Source organism: Bombina bombina, chromosome 2 (assembly GCF_027579735.1).
Source record: "Bombina bombina isolate aBomBom1 chromosome 2, aBomBom1.pri, whole genome shotgun sequence".
Classification (NCBI taxonomy): Eukaryota; Metazoa; Chordata; class Amphibia; order Anura; family Bombinatoridae; genus Bombina; species Bombina bombina.
Window position 1 is genome coordinate 800,006,838 of NC_069500.1, and position 15,082 is coordinate 800,021,919.

General features: G+C 37.5%; 1 non-coding gene across 1 annotated transcript; it reads left to right on the forward strand.

Moving 5' to 3' along the window:
* Positions 1–5,731: 5,731 nt before the first annotated feature.
* TRNAT-CGU (transfer RNA threonine (anticodon CGU)) lies at positions 5,732–5,805 on the forward strand. The gene has a single exon. It is a non-coding gene; the product is annotated as a tRNA-Thr (tRNA).
* The last annotated feature ends 9,277 nt before the right edge of the window (positions 5,806–15,082 follow it).

The following is a 15,082-nucleotide window of genomic DNA, read 5'->3' on the forward strand; positions in this document are numbered from 1 at the left end:
TACTATAATAAATGGATTAACCCCTAAAGCTAAGTCTAACCCTAATAATAACACCCCCCTAAGTTAAATATAATTTTAATCTAACAAAATTAATTAACTCTTATTAAATAAATTATTCCTATTTAAAGCTAAATACTTACCTGTAAAATAAATCCTAATATAGCTACAATATAAATTATAATTACATTGTAGCTATTTTAGGATTAATATTTATTTTACAGGCAACTTTGTAATTATTTTAACCAGGTACAATAGCTATTAAATAGTTAAGAACTATTTAATAGTTACCTAGTTAAAATAATAACAAAATTACCTGTAAAATAAGTCCTAACCTAAGTTATAATTAAACCTAACACTACTCTATCAATAAATTAATTAAATAAAATACCTACAATTACCTACAATAAAACCTAACACTACACTATCAATAAATAAATTAAATACAATTTCTACAAATAACTACAATTACATAAACTAACTAAAGTACAAAAAATAAAAAAGAACTAAGTTACAAAAAATAAAAAAATATTTACAAACATAAGAAAAATATTACAACAATTTTAAACTAATTACACCTACTCTAAGCCCCCTAATAAAATAACAAAGACCCCCAAAATAAAAAAATTCCCTACCCTATTCTAAATTAATAAATTTAAAAGCTCTTTTACCTTACCAGCCCTGAACAGGGCCCTTTGCGGGGCATGCCCCAAGAAAATCAGCTCTTTTGCCTGTAAAAAAAAACATACAATACCCCCCCCCCAACATTACAACTCACCACCCACATACCCCTAATCTAACCCAAACCCCCCTTAAATAAACCTAACACTAAGCCCCTGAAGATCTTCCTACCTTGTCTTCACCATACCAGGTTCACCGATCCGTCCTGGCATCCGGTGCTGAAGAGGTCCAGAAGAGGCTCCAAAGTCTTCCTCCTATCCGGCAAGAAGAGGACATCCGGACCGGCAAACATCTTCATCCAAGCTGCATCTTCGATCTTCTTCCATCCGGTGTGGAGCGGGTCCATGTTGAAGCTTCCGACGCGGATCCATCCTCTTCTTCCGGCGTCTCCCGACGAATGACGGTTCCTTTAAGGGACGTCATCCAAGATGGCGTCCCTCGAATTCCGATTGGCTGATAGGATTCTATCAGCCAATCGGAATTAAGGTAGGAATATTCTGATTGGCTGATGGAATCAGCCAATCAGAATCAAGTTCAATCCGATTGGCTGATCCAATCAGCCAATCAGATTGAGCTCGCATTCTATTGGCTGATCGGAACAGCCAATAGAATGCGAGCTCAATCTGATTGGCTGATTGGATCAGCCAATAGGATTGAACTTGATTCTGATTGGCTGATTCCATCAGCCAATCAGAATATTCCTACCTAGCTCTTAACTCCTGCTATTTTCCTGCGGCTGGAGTTTTGTCGTTAGAGCTCTAACGCTCACTTCAGAAACGACTCTAAATACCGGCGTTAGGAAGATCCCATTGAAAAGATAGGATACGCAATTGACGTAAGGGGATCTGCGGTATGGAAAAGTCGCGGCTGAAAAGTGAGCGTTAGACCCTTTAATCACTGACTCCAAATACCAGCGGTAGCCTAAAACCAGCGTTAGGAGCCTCTAACGCTGGTTTTCACGGCTAACGCCGAACTCTAAATCTAGGCCTTAATGTAAAGTACAAATCTTTCTCTCTGCGAGGAAGCCAAACACAAGAGAGAACTTTTTTTTTTTTTTAAAAGAAAAGCAAAACATGCACAGTGTTATCAGTCTTCTCAAGGATAGTGAGGCAAGCTCAAAGTTTCATTTTTACTTAAAGGAAAAACACTGTTTACTGCTTAAGAATATAAAATTCACACGAAAACGTGATAAATGCTAATTAGTTTAATCACAACAAAATTATTGGATTTAACGTTGTGTATAATTTGATATTCACCATTCTGCAGCTCTCCAGCCAAATATAACAACCGCATATAACACAAAAAATAAGCTTTCTACAAAAGAATAATAATACGATTTCCCCTTTAAATTATTCCCAATGATCCTTATAATAAAAAAAAATGTATACTGACGTTCATTAAATAGCCTAAGCAAGCATAAGCAGCATAAGAACGCACTCACAGTGAGATGCAGGCTAGTTAAAGGGACATTTTACCCAAACTAAAAAATAATCTTTAATTGAAACTGCTAACACAGTGAAATATACTAGTGTTAGGCTCACAGTAAACCTCATTGTCTTTTCTGTAAATATTCCCTTAAATTCTCAGATGTTATATAAGTTTGCCTGTATCCCTTTAAATATTTTCACTCCTCTGTTTTTCTCGTTTTTTTTTTTAGTCTCACAGATCGCTACACTAAAATTGTAGCCAACTTATCACTTCAGTTTGCATTACAGAGAGAATTAAGTTATACTGCAAAAAGAAATATCTGCTATCTAAACAGCAGATTTAAAATAAATATATACAAAGAAAGGTCTCTTAAAATATATTTAGCAAACTACTAATACAGTGTTATTGCACTGGTCCTTTAAATAAGAAAATTACAATTTTCTATTGCTCTGTCTACGCACTGAGCTCTGATTTTACAGACAAATATAAGATAATGAGATATTATTATTATCTAAAATTCAACCCATTGCAATCAACTGTGTTTTGAAAGCATAAAACCAGCTACTTCATATATATACAAATAAACTTGCAAATGCAATTTCTCCAATATTTTATACTATGCAGCTTGTATAACAAGTCATGGACAATACATTAATAGCAACACCTTATTACAGTGGACTTTCCCTTTAAGGACTAACCATTCATCACGTAAATTACATATATATATCCCAACCATAATTTAGGCTGCTTGTATGATTTACCACACAAATTTCACCTCTGTACTGTAGCATGACCTGCAGATTAATTTACTTGCAACAAAAACGGACGCACTTTTAGATAAACTTTCAATTACAGCCTATAAATATATTTCATTGTGTGCAACAACGCCATGCACAGACCTTACAAATACAACATACGGTAACCCATTAATCATACTAGAAACAGTTTCATATTTACCAGAGCGTGACAAAAAATCACACACACCCTCGCACTTTCAAAGCCACTTTCAAAGCCGTTACTTCACTTGCAAAAACAATATCATATCCTTACATGCCTGAAAAACAATTATCACTTAAAACTAAAACTGCTTATTAATACCACATCCTTAAAACATGCTGCTTACTTTAAAATACAGGTATATAAAATAACATTACAAAATATCTTCTTAAAATGTCTGATTTCCCAGCAGAGAAACAGAAAGAAACATTTTTACAGCGATACAGAAACAGACACACAAGCTAATTTCATCTTGCATACCAGAGATTCACTCCCTTTTTTTTTCCTTTCTCAGAAAAACATCTATTTCATAGCGTACCAAATACCAAATATAAAAAGACCACAAGATTAACTTGTCACCAAGTTCAAAATGTATTTTTCTTTCCGAATCCCACGCAAAATGGCCACTTTTGCACGGATTGGGAACAATCATTTTCAAATAATACATTCTGTTTTTTGGTTTAAAGTAAATCTGTTACACGCATACCACAGTGAGAACCTACAGACCATCACACACTATGCATCTCAGAGCATGACAAAATTTCCTTTTCATTACTGCAAGCAAACAAAAAGTCTTACAAACGGAGCTGCTGTAACAGGTTTCTTTCGCTTCTTTTTTTTTCTGATCTATGTGCGCGCTCAGTGGTGGCCCCCCTTCTTTGCCTGCTACATTCTTTAACACAGAGATTTCTCTATTTACCACACAGCAGTACTCACTGACAGTGTTTTAAAAATATTTCTGTCTTTTGCAGAAACTATTAACTCTTCTTTTTTTCGACCTTATACATGTAATTTTCTCTGTGCATTCTTATCCATAAGCAGATCCCATTTCTCAACACAATAATAGCCACAATATCAACATGCATAGCCACTTAAAATTTTCTACACAATTATATAGCAGCAACACAAACAAAGCAAGCATCAGATATCAACATGAGCTTCAGGTGGGTAACAAAACTCTATTATGGGAATGAACATGGGAAACTTTAACACACGCGAGACTCACTCACTGCCACCTTGCCTGGAGGTGCTTAGCTTAAAAGATCTCCGTCAACTGGCATTCATATATTTCTTGCGCGCTTATCACAGACAGGACTCACAATACCTGTCGTATCCCAGCACAGGACTGATTACCTGTAAGGAGGGGTATCACAACTGCCGGCAGGACTATAACCTCCGCAAACCTGTGCATCAACCACAGGAAACCCTTTAACCCTTTATCATATATTATCAACACCTATTACCAGACTAAATTTAGGTTCAGATTCACAGAAGGAAAGCATGGTAAAAGCACTCATACTTACCCACGGCGAATCCCACAAACTGACATCAAAATTGTTAGGTGTTTCCCCTGGGGGGTAAGTGTCAGGTCAGGCCGAAGCCACGGGCCCAGTGTACCACCTGAGGCATATGTAGATTATCTGATAAGGGCCCCTTAGAATGACTCAGACCACGAAGCAAATATGATCTAAAGCCAATCCTGTTTATTGCACAGTGCAAGCATTTCTTATAACAGCATACAGGGTTAAGGGGATGACACGTTAGAACGGCGTCATCTTACACAGTTTTACACAGTAGAGCACAGTGTGATTCTGGGAATTCACCAGCTCATAACAATCATGTCATAGTCATAATACGCTAACATCTGCGGAGACAGCAATGTTTCTGAACCATCTTATTGACATTATCTTCTTCTGGGCGTATAGCCAGAGTACATTGACAAGGCCGAACAGCTAAGGAAACTATCATAACATGCACATAATTCCCACTACATAATAACCCAGTATAATAAAGTTTAATCATTACAAAATGGCTGCGAGGAACAAGATGGCTGCCGTCAGGTTCATATTACCCCTAACACTTACCTTTCAAATTTTACATGTAGATAGTTCAACTTATTCTTCCTAGTTTAATAGTAATCCCAAATCATGTCTTTTATCAATATTCTGGGCAAATATAAAAGAATAATAAAGATTCCCAGACGTTTTGTATTCATATATTAGATAAACTTTCAAAACATAGATGAAATGATTTGAAACTAAGATTACATTTTTGTTTGTTTACAGCTGTTTAAGTCAATGGTAGAGGTCTACAAATCTTCTTAAAAAGCCAGTTGACAGCATTTTCCCTATTGCTTTTTTCTTTAAATGTATAAGATTTCACCCTAAACCTCCCAGAATTTTACTTCTGAAAGTAGAAGAAAAAAAGCTGCTTGCTTTTTCTCAGAAATTATAATATAAAAATAAATTTCTACTGATCAATAGTGTCTAGAAATAAAACCTTTTAGATGAGGCTGAACACAAAAAGCATGGTCCAAAGCGAAGCCACGAATGATCAAATCTCTTTTAGCAAAAAAAATATTACCTGCAAATTTTACAGAAAATTCAATCCATCTGATTTATCATTTATTTGTAAAATATAGTTTAAAGCAGATCCACTAACCTACAAATCTTTATTAAAGAAAATAACACATGCTAATTTTATAAAAAAAAAAAATCGCATATATTTTTCATTTGTAACACTCGACAAACGTACCAAAGCCCAGAACACACAAAAAAGCTCAAATGCATTATTATTTAGATGTCTAAAACAACTCCTACAAAAACCATCCAAATTCAGTTGATTTTAAGGCGCTGTGGCTTAGTTGGTTAAAGCGCCTGTCTCGTAAACAGGAGATCCTGAGTTCGAATCTCAGCAGTGCCTTTTCGTATTTAATTGATATAAAAAAAAAGAATAAAGGTCTCTAAAATACAATGAAGGATAATTAAATTGTGTGTTAAATTACATGATAATATAAGTTGTTGATTGGATGTTAAAATGTAAATGACATAGAATGTGTTTTTTTCTTAATATTTCACTCTATGTCAGCCTCTGAGACAAAAAAAACACCAGGTACTACAAGGTGCTGTGGCTTAGTTGGTTAAAGCACCTGTCTAGTAAACAGGAGATCCTGAGTTCGAATCTCAGCAGTGCCTTTCATTTATTTAAAAAGCATTATATGATAAAAAGATTTTTAAAAATTCATAAAAGGTCTAGCAGGACATTAATATTGATAAGAGTAACAAATTTGGATGAGATAGTTGCTGTATGCATAAGTATTTTAAAAAAATAAAAGTAAAATACTTCTTCAGTGATTAAATGAATATCATAACATTAGTAATAGAATAATGGTTAGTATATTGTAATTACAATACATTTCTACAACTTTAAAGACTTACCTTTCAAATTTTACATGTAGATAGTTCAACTTATTCTTCCTAGTTCAATAGTAATCCCAAATCATGTCTTTTATCAATATTCTGGGCAAATATAAAAGAATAATAAAGATTCCCAGACGTTTTGTATTCAAATATTAGATAAACTTTCAAAACAAAGATGAAATGATTTGAAACTAAGATTACATTTTTGTTTGTTTACAGCTGTTTAAGTCAATGGTAGAGGTCTACAAATCTTCTACCAAGAAAATAACACATGCTAATTTTATAAAAAATAAAAAAATTGCATATATTTTTCATTTGTAACACTCGACAAACGTACCAAAGCCCAGAACACACAAAAAAGCTCAAATGCATTATTATTTAGATGTCTAAAACAACTCCTACAAAAACCATCCAGATTTAGTGTATTATCAGGCACTGTGGCTTAGTTGGTTAAAGCGCCTGTATCGTAAACAGGAGATCCTGAGTTCGAATCTCAGCAGTGCCTTCTCTAAAATTGTCATATTTAATTGATATAAAAAAAAGAATAAAGGTCTCTAAAATACAATGAAGGATAATTAAAATGTGTTTTAACCTCTTAAGGACATATGACAGAATTTTTCCGTCATAAAACAATTGAGCAAACTGAAAGCTGTGTCCTTAAAGGGTTAAATTACATGATAATATAAGTTGTTGATTGGATGTTAAAATGTAAATGACATAGAATGTGTTTTTTACTTAATATTTCACTCTATGTCAGCCTCTGAGACAAAAAAACCACCAGGTTCTACAAGGTGCTGTGGCTTAGTTGGTTAAAGCCCCTGTCTAGTAAACAGGAGATCCTGAGTACGAATCTCAGCAGTGCCTTTGATTTATTTAAAAAGCATTATATGATAAAAAGATTTTTAAAAATTCATAAAAGGTCTAGCAGGACATTAATATTGATAAGAGTAACACATTGGGATGAGATAGTTGCTGTATGCATAAGTATTTTAAAAAAATAAAAGTAAAATACTTCTTCAGTGATTAAATGAATATCATAACATTAGTAAAAGAATAATGGTTAGTATATTGTAATTACAATACATTTCTACAACTTTAAAGACTTACCTTTCAAATTTTACATGTAGATAGTTCAACTTATTCTTCCTAGTGCAATAGTAATCCCAAATCATGTCCTTTATCAATATTCTGGGCAAATATAAAAGAATAATAAAGATTCCCAGACGTTTTGTATTCATATATTAGATAAACTTTCAAAACATAGATGAAATGATTTGAAACTAATATTACATTTTTGTTTGTTTACAGAGGTTTAAGTCAATGGTAGAGGTCTACAAATCTTCTTAAAAAGCCTTTTTGAATCCAGTTGACAGCATTTTCCCTATTGCTTTTTTCTTTAAATGTATAAGATTTCACCCTAAACCTCCCAGAATTTTACTTCTGAAAGTAGAAGAAAAAAAAGCTGCTCGCTTTTTCTCAGAAATTATAATATAAAAATAAATTTCTACTGATCAATAGTGTCTAGAAATAAAAACTTTTAGATGAGGCTGAACACAAAAAGCATGGTCCAAAGCGAAGCCACGAATGATCAAATCTCTTTTAGCAAAAAAAATATTACCTGCAAATTTTACAGAAAATTCAATCCATCTGATTTATCATTTATTTGTAAAATATAGTTTAAAGCAGATCCACTAACCTACAAATCTTTATTAAAGAAAACAACACGGGGCGGAGCTTGACCGCTTAGAGAGATGGTCGTGTGATTGTGTAGCTCCTAGGCCCACACCTGTGATTCCCGATAAAAATAGCCATATACAACCTATTTTAACGCTTCTGGCAGGGGGCATAACTTGCAAGAAGCTGCGGAGCGAAATATCGAGAGGAAAAAGAGAGCCGACACGGAACATTTGCACACCGGATCCCCTCCCGGTTCAGCCATACACGCGCGCTGGAGTAGAGGAGTAGCGCCATATTAGTGACCTCTTTACACCCTTGACTCAGGGGCATATCAGAAGGACAGAGGAGCGAGCAACAGGAGCGGTAAGCCTGAAATAGCACAAGGCACTAAATATACAGCCATATAGAGACCGCAGGATCTTGGCAGCGCACACTTCTCACTGCTTTGCCTGACACTACCTCGTGGGCACACGCTGGGGGAGATAGACGCCATAACATATCGGTATACCTGCAATACAAGCATTGCACCCCACTTATAGAAGTGTTTGCCTAAAACATATAGCCAGAAAGACTTTTAATTTCAGCACAGTAAGCTCATACAAGGGGCAATAAGAAATACACACACAGCTATATGAAACCAAAGTACCGCCAAAAGAGAGCATAGCACCACATCAGACAGAGCTCCGGCAGGAGCAATTTACACAGGCTTCCTTTGGTGCCCAAATGAACATTTACAACATTTACTATATCACAAGTGGATGTCTTACAGAAGAGTAACACGCAAATAAAAATCGGAGAACAGAGGCCTTTTTACTGGGCTAGATTTAATATGGCAAACTGATTGATACACGGAACTACAGTAGCAGAAACATTTGCAAGAAAGTGAGAGATCAGCCAACCATTATATAAAGCATTTGACTACCCTATATTACTAAAGAGGGGGAACACCTCAGATACATACACGGGTCATGCCAGGGAAAAAATCGCATAAGACAGATAACCTACCTAACACTAGAACAATGCAAAACTACCTAAAGCAAAATGAGTCAAATCAGAACTCAGGAGAACTTCATCAACAAAGCGCCCACAAAGCTGAAATGCAGCATAAACCCAGCCAAACTATGAATACTGCCGACTTTACTAGAGAAGATTTGAGATCTCTTTGCACTAAAGACGATGTGAAGGAAATGATGCATGAGGTCAAAAATTGGTATGGGGAACTAAAGAAAGACCTTACAAGGGTAGCACAGAGAGTCACAAACTTGGAAGAGAACCACAATACCACCTTCAATGACATTCAACATGTATCCCGCCTGGCATACGAACAAGAAGAAACAATCCACCACCTGCTTGAAAAAGTAGAAGACCTTGACAACCGGGGCAGAAGGAATAATCTCCGCATTAGAGGAATTCCAGAAAGTATACAACCAACAGCTCTGGAGGGATGTCTGCAAAGCCTTTTTAAGACCCTCAAAGGAAATGAAGGAGCCCCAGATATCAACATTGAAAGGGCGCACAGAGCTCTGCGTGCTAAACCTCCACCAAAGGCCCCCCCAAGAGATGTCATCTTGAAACTTTTACACTTTAAAGACAAAGAGGAAATAATGAAATATGCCAGGCAGAAAAAAGACTTCACACATGCGGGATGCAGAATACAGATATTTGCAGACCTCAGCCCCACTACCTTACAGAAGAGGAGAGACCTTAGTCATATTACTACATCACTACGAGATCAAAACATCCAATACAGATGGGGATTTCCGGTGAGCATTATCGCCTCTAAAGGAGACACAACGGCTGTATACAGATCCAAGGAAGACTTATCAAATTTTTGTGAGGCTTTACAGATTGACATCAGAACTATGGAGTCACAAACCCGCAACACAGCGGTAGATCACTCGCCTATTAGGAGGAGTCATTCACTGTCAAGAGAAGGCCGCAGGGACATTGACACTTCCACTACAGTCCCTACCAGCAGCGACCCAGGCATCAGCAAGGATACCAGATAACCCATAACTGCCCCCTGCTGGGTTATTAAACCCCTTTATCTTTGAACTTGGCTACAGGTTGTAAGTTTTTACTTGTTTATATATGTTTATAATTCTGTGTGGGAACACAGTTGTGGGATATTACCCACCTTATTACTGTTAAAACTTTTTTGACTTGCTTTAAGAATTGTTGTGTTCTATCTCTTTTACCAAAAATAATCTAACAATCTTCTTCTTTCAGACTAAACTCAGACTAAATTGTATATCTACTAACTGCATGCAGTTCTGAATTGTGTGACATTTCCAACATCTTCAACACACTTGCTGGGGGTCCCAGCGCTTGGTAAGCATTTTTACACTCTACCTGCACACTCTCATTCGATAAGAATTGTACAAAATAACACGTGACACTGCTCACTCTCTATAGCAAACATATAGACAAATAAGCAACAGACTAAACATGGCAGACATCCCTGGCAATGGCGCTAGGCCTATTACATTAATCACTATTAACGCAAAGGGACTGAATAGCCCAGAGAAAAGATCAGTAGCTTTCAATCAACTCAATCATGCATTAGGAGATATAATCTTTATTCAGGAGACACATTTTCAAATAGGAAAGGAACCCACAACCCTCCACCATAGGTATAAATCAGCCTACTTGGCATCAGGCAGGGAGAAAAAGGGAGGAGTAGGAATTCTATTCAGAAACAATATCAGCTTCCAGCCCAAACACACGATCAAAGACCCCAACGGCAGATACATAATTATCTCGGGCCTCCTTTACAATAACCCTGTGACATTTGCAAACATATATCTCCCAAATACTGGACAATCTATTATCTTTAAACAAATATCCCAGTTACTGCTTGAGCACACAAAAGGTACACTTTTTTTGGGAGGGGACTTCAATCTTCCACTAGACCCTACAATAGACACCTCCACCGGCATATCATGCACACCAAAACGAACTATTAAAGCGGTTAACACACAGATTCAACTCTTGAAAATGCACGACATATGGAGAACTATTAACCCAAGTAAAAGAGACTACACCTTTTATTCCCACCCACACGGCTCATATTCTAGAATAGACTATATTCTCAGCGACCAAATGGGCTTATCCATGATCGATAACTCTACGATACTACCTCTCACTTGGTCTGATCACGCCCCGGTGCAATGTAAAGTTCTCTGGCCATCTGCACCGGTAATACCCTTTATATGGAGATTAGATGAAACTATGCTGGAAAATCAGATAACTAGGTCAGACATTGACGCAGCCCTGGGACACTATTTTAGGGAAAACACAACAGATGACATCTCCCACACAACAGTATGGGAGGCCCACAAATGCGTAGTAAGAGGGGAGTTTATTAAAATTAAAGCTAAAGACAATAGAAATAACAGACAATTCTTAAACTCCACCCTAGCTCAGATCAGATATTGGGAACAAGAACATAAGCGACATCCTGACGCCTCTTCTACACTGTTATCCCTCACACAAGCTAGGAAAGACCTACATAGCCATCTTACCAAAATGTACCAGAGAAAGGCTGCCTTCTTGAAACAGAAATATTATGATCTTAACAATAAAGCAGGTTCGTCACTGGCGAAAGCCATTAAAAGGAAACAGCTGAACACACATGTACACACCATAAAAGACAGAGGAGGAACAGTGCTCAAAGACAGCAAAAAGATAGCTGAGACCTTCAGACTATACTACGAAACACTATACAACTTGGATAACAACAGCAGCCAGGGGGACATAGACCACTATCTAGCTACCCTTCAACTTAATAAGCTGACAGAGGGGGATGTGGAATTTCTAGATGCACCAATCACCATGGAGGAAACCAAATTAGCCATAAAGAGTATGCCCAACGGAAAAAGCCCAGGCCCCGACGGACTGAGTATAAAATACTACAAGACATACCTACACCACATATTACAACCACTGACCTCCCTATTCAACTCAACCTTGAAAGAGGGAGGTTTTACAGAAAGTCTGCTGGAAGCACACATCACTGTCCTCCCTAAAGCAGGCAAATCCCCAGACAGCCCCGAAAATTTTAGGCCCATCTCACTACTGAATTCGGACGTCAAAATATACGCCAAAATCTTAGCTACTAGGATAAATAAAATCCTTCCCGCCCTGATCCATCCTGACCAAGTGGGCTTTGTACCCGGAAGAGAAGCCAGAGACAATACTTTAAAGATTCTACAACTCATGTCACACGCACAGGCCCAACAAATCCCATTAGCGCTAATTTCTACAGACGCGGAGAAGGCGTTTGACAGGGTGCGCTGGCAGTTTCTGGAAGCGACCCTGTCCAAGATGAATTTTAGCAAACACTTTATAGCCTTAATTTTCTCGCTCTATAGCAAACCAACTGCGCGAGTCAAAGTAAATGGCATCCTCTCCGATAAATTTAGTATCCAAAACGGTACGAGACAGGGCTGCCCACTCTCACCTGTATTATTTGCCATTACAATCGAGGCTCTGGCGCAAACTATTAGATCAAATAAGCAGATTAAGGGTATACACACTACCACACATGAACACAAACTGGCGCTATACGCCGACGATGTCATACTTACCCTCACTGACATAGGCTTATCAATACCCAAGGCGCTTGAAACATTCGCAGACTTTGGCAGGGTCTCCAACTTCCACCTTAATCTTAGCAAATCCGAGTTTTTAAACATCACGTACAAACCTGACGAGCTACCCAAGCTCCTTTTAAATTGCCCCCTGAAAAAACAACAGACAAAAATGAAGTACCTGGGGATCTACTTGTCCCCAGACCCACAGGTGATGTTTCAGGCTAATTACAAACAGCTGGAGCACAACCTGGTTGCTGACCTGTCCAGCTGGAGAAATAAATCTATCTCCTGGCTGGGACGCATCAATGTGGTGAAGATGAATATCTTGCCCAGGCTACTCTATCTGCTTCAAACAACCCCTATATCCCTTCCAGCACACTATCTGGACAGGATACAAGGACTCATCGATCAGTACATTTGGAGAGAAATTAAACCAAGGGTAGCAAGATGCACATTATACTTACCCAGAGACAAGGGAGGGCTAGGGGTACCACACATAGCCACATACAAACAAGCAATAGTGTTACACAGACTACTGGACTGGTGCCAAAATGACCCAAACAAAAATTGGGTTCAATTAGACTGCGACATCATGAATACAAACAACGTAGGCTTGACAGCTTGGGTTAACAAGAAATATAGGCCAAAGATGGTAGTGGACTATCCTCTCCTGGTGGAGTTTTATCAGGCATGGGACAGGATTATTAACACTTCAACACACGTATCCGGGATAACATCACCTCTCACCCCTATCTGCAATAATCCAGACCTGCCTTGGGACTTCAGGGAAACTAGATCGAACCAAATAGCGAGTCTAGACAAGAGAGTGTTCTCCGCACTAATAGAGAAGCACAAACTCAAGGAAATTGGGGACATTAAGGAGCAAATACCTGAACTACCTATGAATTGGTTCACACATGCTAAAATATCTCACTACCTGACTACACATCAGCATAGGCAACAACTCATAAGATCACACACCCCCTTTGAATCACTATGCTTGCAAAAAACAAAAACACGACACGCAATCTCGAGACTGTATAAAATCCTCCTCTTGGGAGAACCAGAAACACTACCCTCCTTTGTTAAGACGTGGGAAAAAGAGCTGAACACAGCCATAACATACCAAGAATGGCAGTCAGCCTTTCAAGCTACTAAAAAATCATCAATCTCGGCCAGAATTCAAGAGTCAAACTACAAGTTTCTCTTGAGATTGTACCTCACCCCAATTAGAATACAGCATATATATAGGTCATCTTCTGGGAAATGTTGGAGAAATTGTGGGGGAGAGGGTTCTTTGCTACACATCTGGTGGGAATGCCCCAGACTAGATACATACTGGGTGGAAGTCCTCTCTCACATTAAAAACGTATTAGGCTGTACTCTGCCTAATGACCCCAAAATTCTTCTGTATCTCTCGCTGCCAAGGATTGAGGGCAAAGATTACAGGGCATTAATGATGATCATGCTGAATAGTGCTAAAATATTAATCCCTAAGAACTGGAAAACACACACTGTCCCGACACTGTCAGATTGGAAAGCGCAGGTCACCTTGTTACTCCAACTCGAAAGGTACCACCACTTAGTGCAGGACACCACTGATATACACGAGCTTATGCTATCAGCCTGGGCAAATGGAGAAACACTCCCCACAGAATAAGACACTAGGCGACTATAGAGACACATACACTCAAGCTTGCCGCTGGGACTCCCCTCTCCGCTCCTCTTTTCTTTCTTTTTCTTACCTTCTTCTTACATACAATTTTTATCAGGGAATAAGCAATGTACATATTTCTGGAACTTGTTGAACGCACTTTTGTATCCTAGATTATTGCTTGCATAGCATTTCAATACTGAGACAATGATATGGAACTAACTAAGCACCTTTGGTGTTAACTCAGGAGATGATGATTGGATACTGGACACTACAGACATTTAATAGATACCTTTTGTGAAATCATCAGATCATATTGAAACATTTGCCATGATTGTTATGTTTATATTTTCAATAAAGCTTTTGAAACTAAAAAAAAAAAAAAAAAAAAAAAAAGAAAACAACACATGCTAATTTTATAAAAAAAAAAAAAATCGCATATATTTTTCATTTGTAACACTCGACAAACGTACCAAAGCCCAGAACACACAAAAAAGCTCAAATGCATTATTATTTAGATGTCTAAAACAACTCCTACAAAAACCATCCAGATTTAGTTTATTGTCAGGCGCTGTGACTTAGTTGGTTACAGCGCCTGCCTCGTAAACAGGAGATCCTGAGTTCCAATCTCAGCAGTGCCTTCTCTAAAATTGTTATATTTAATTGATATAAAAAAAAGAATAAAGGTCTCTAAAATACAATGAAGGATAATTAAAATGTGTGTTAAATTACATGATAATATAAGTTGTTGATTGGATGTTAAAATGTAAATGACATAGAATGTGTTTTTTTCTTAATATTTCACTCTATGTCAGCCTCTGAGACAAAAAAACCACTAGGTACTACAAGGTGCT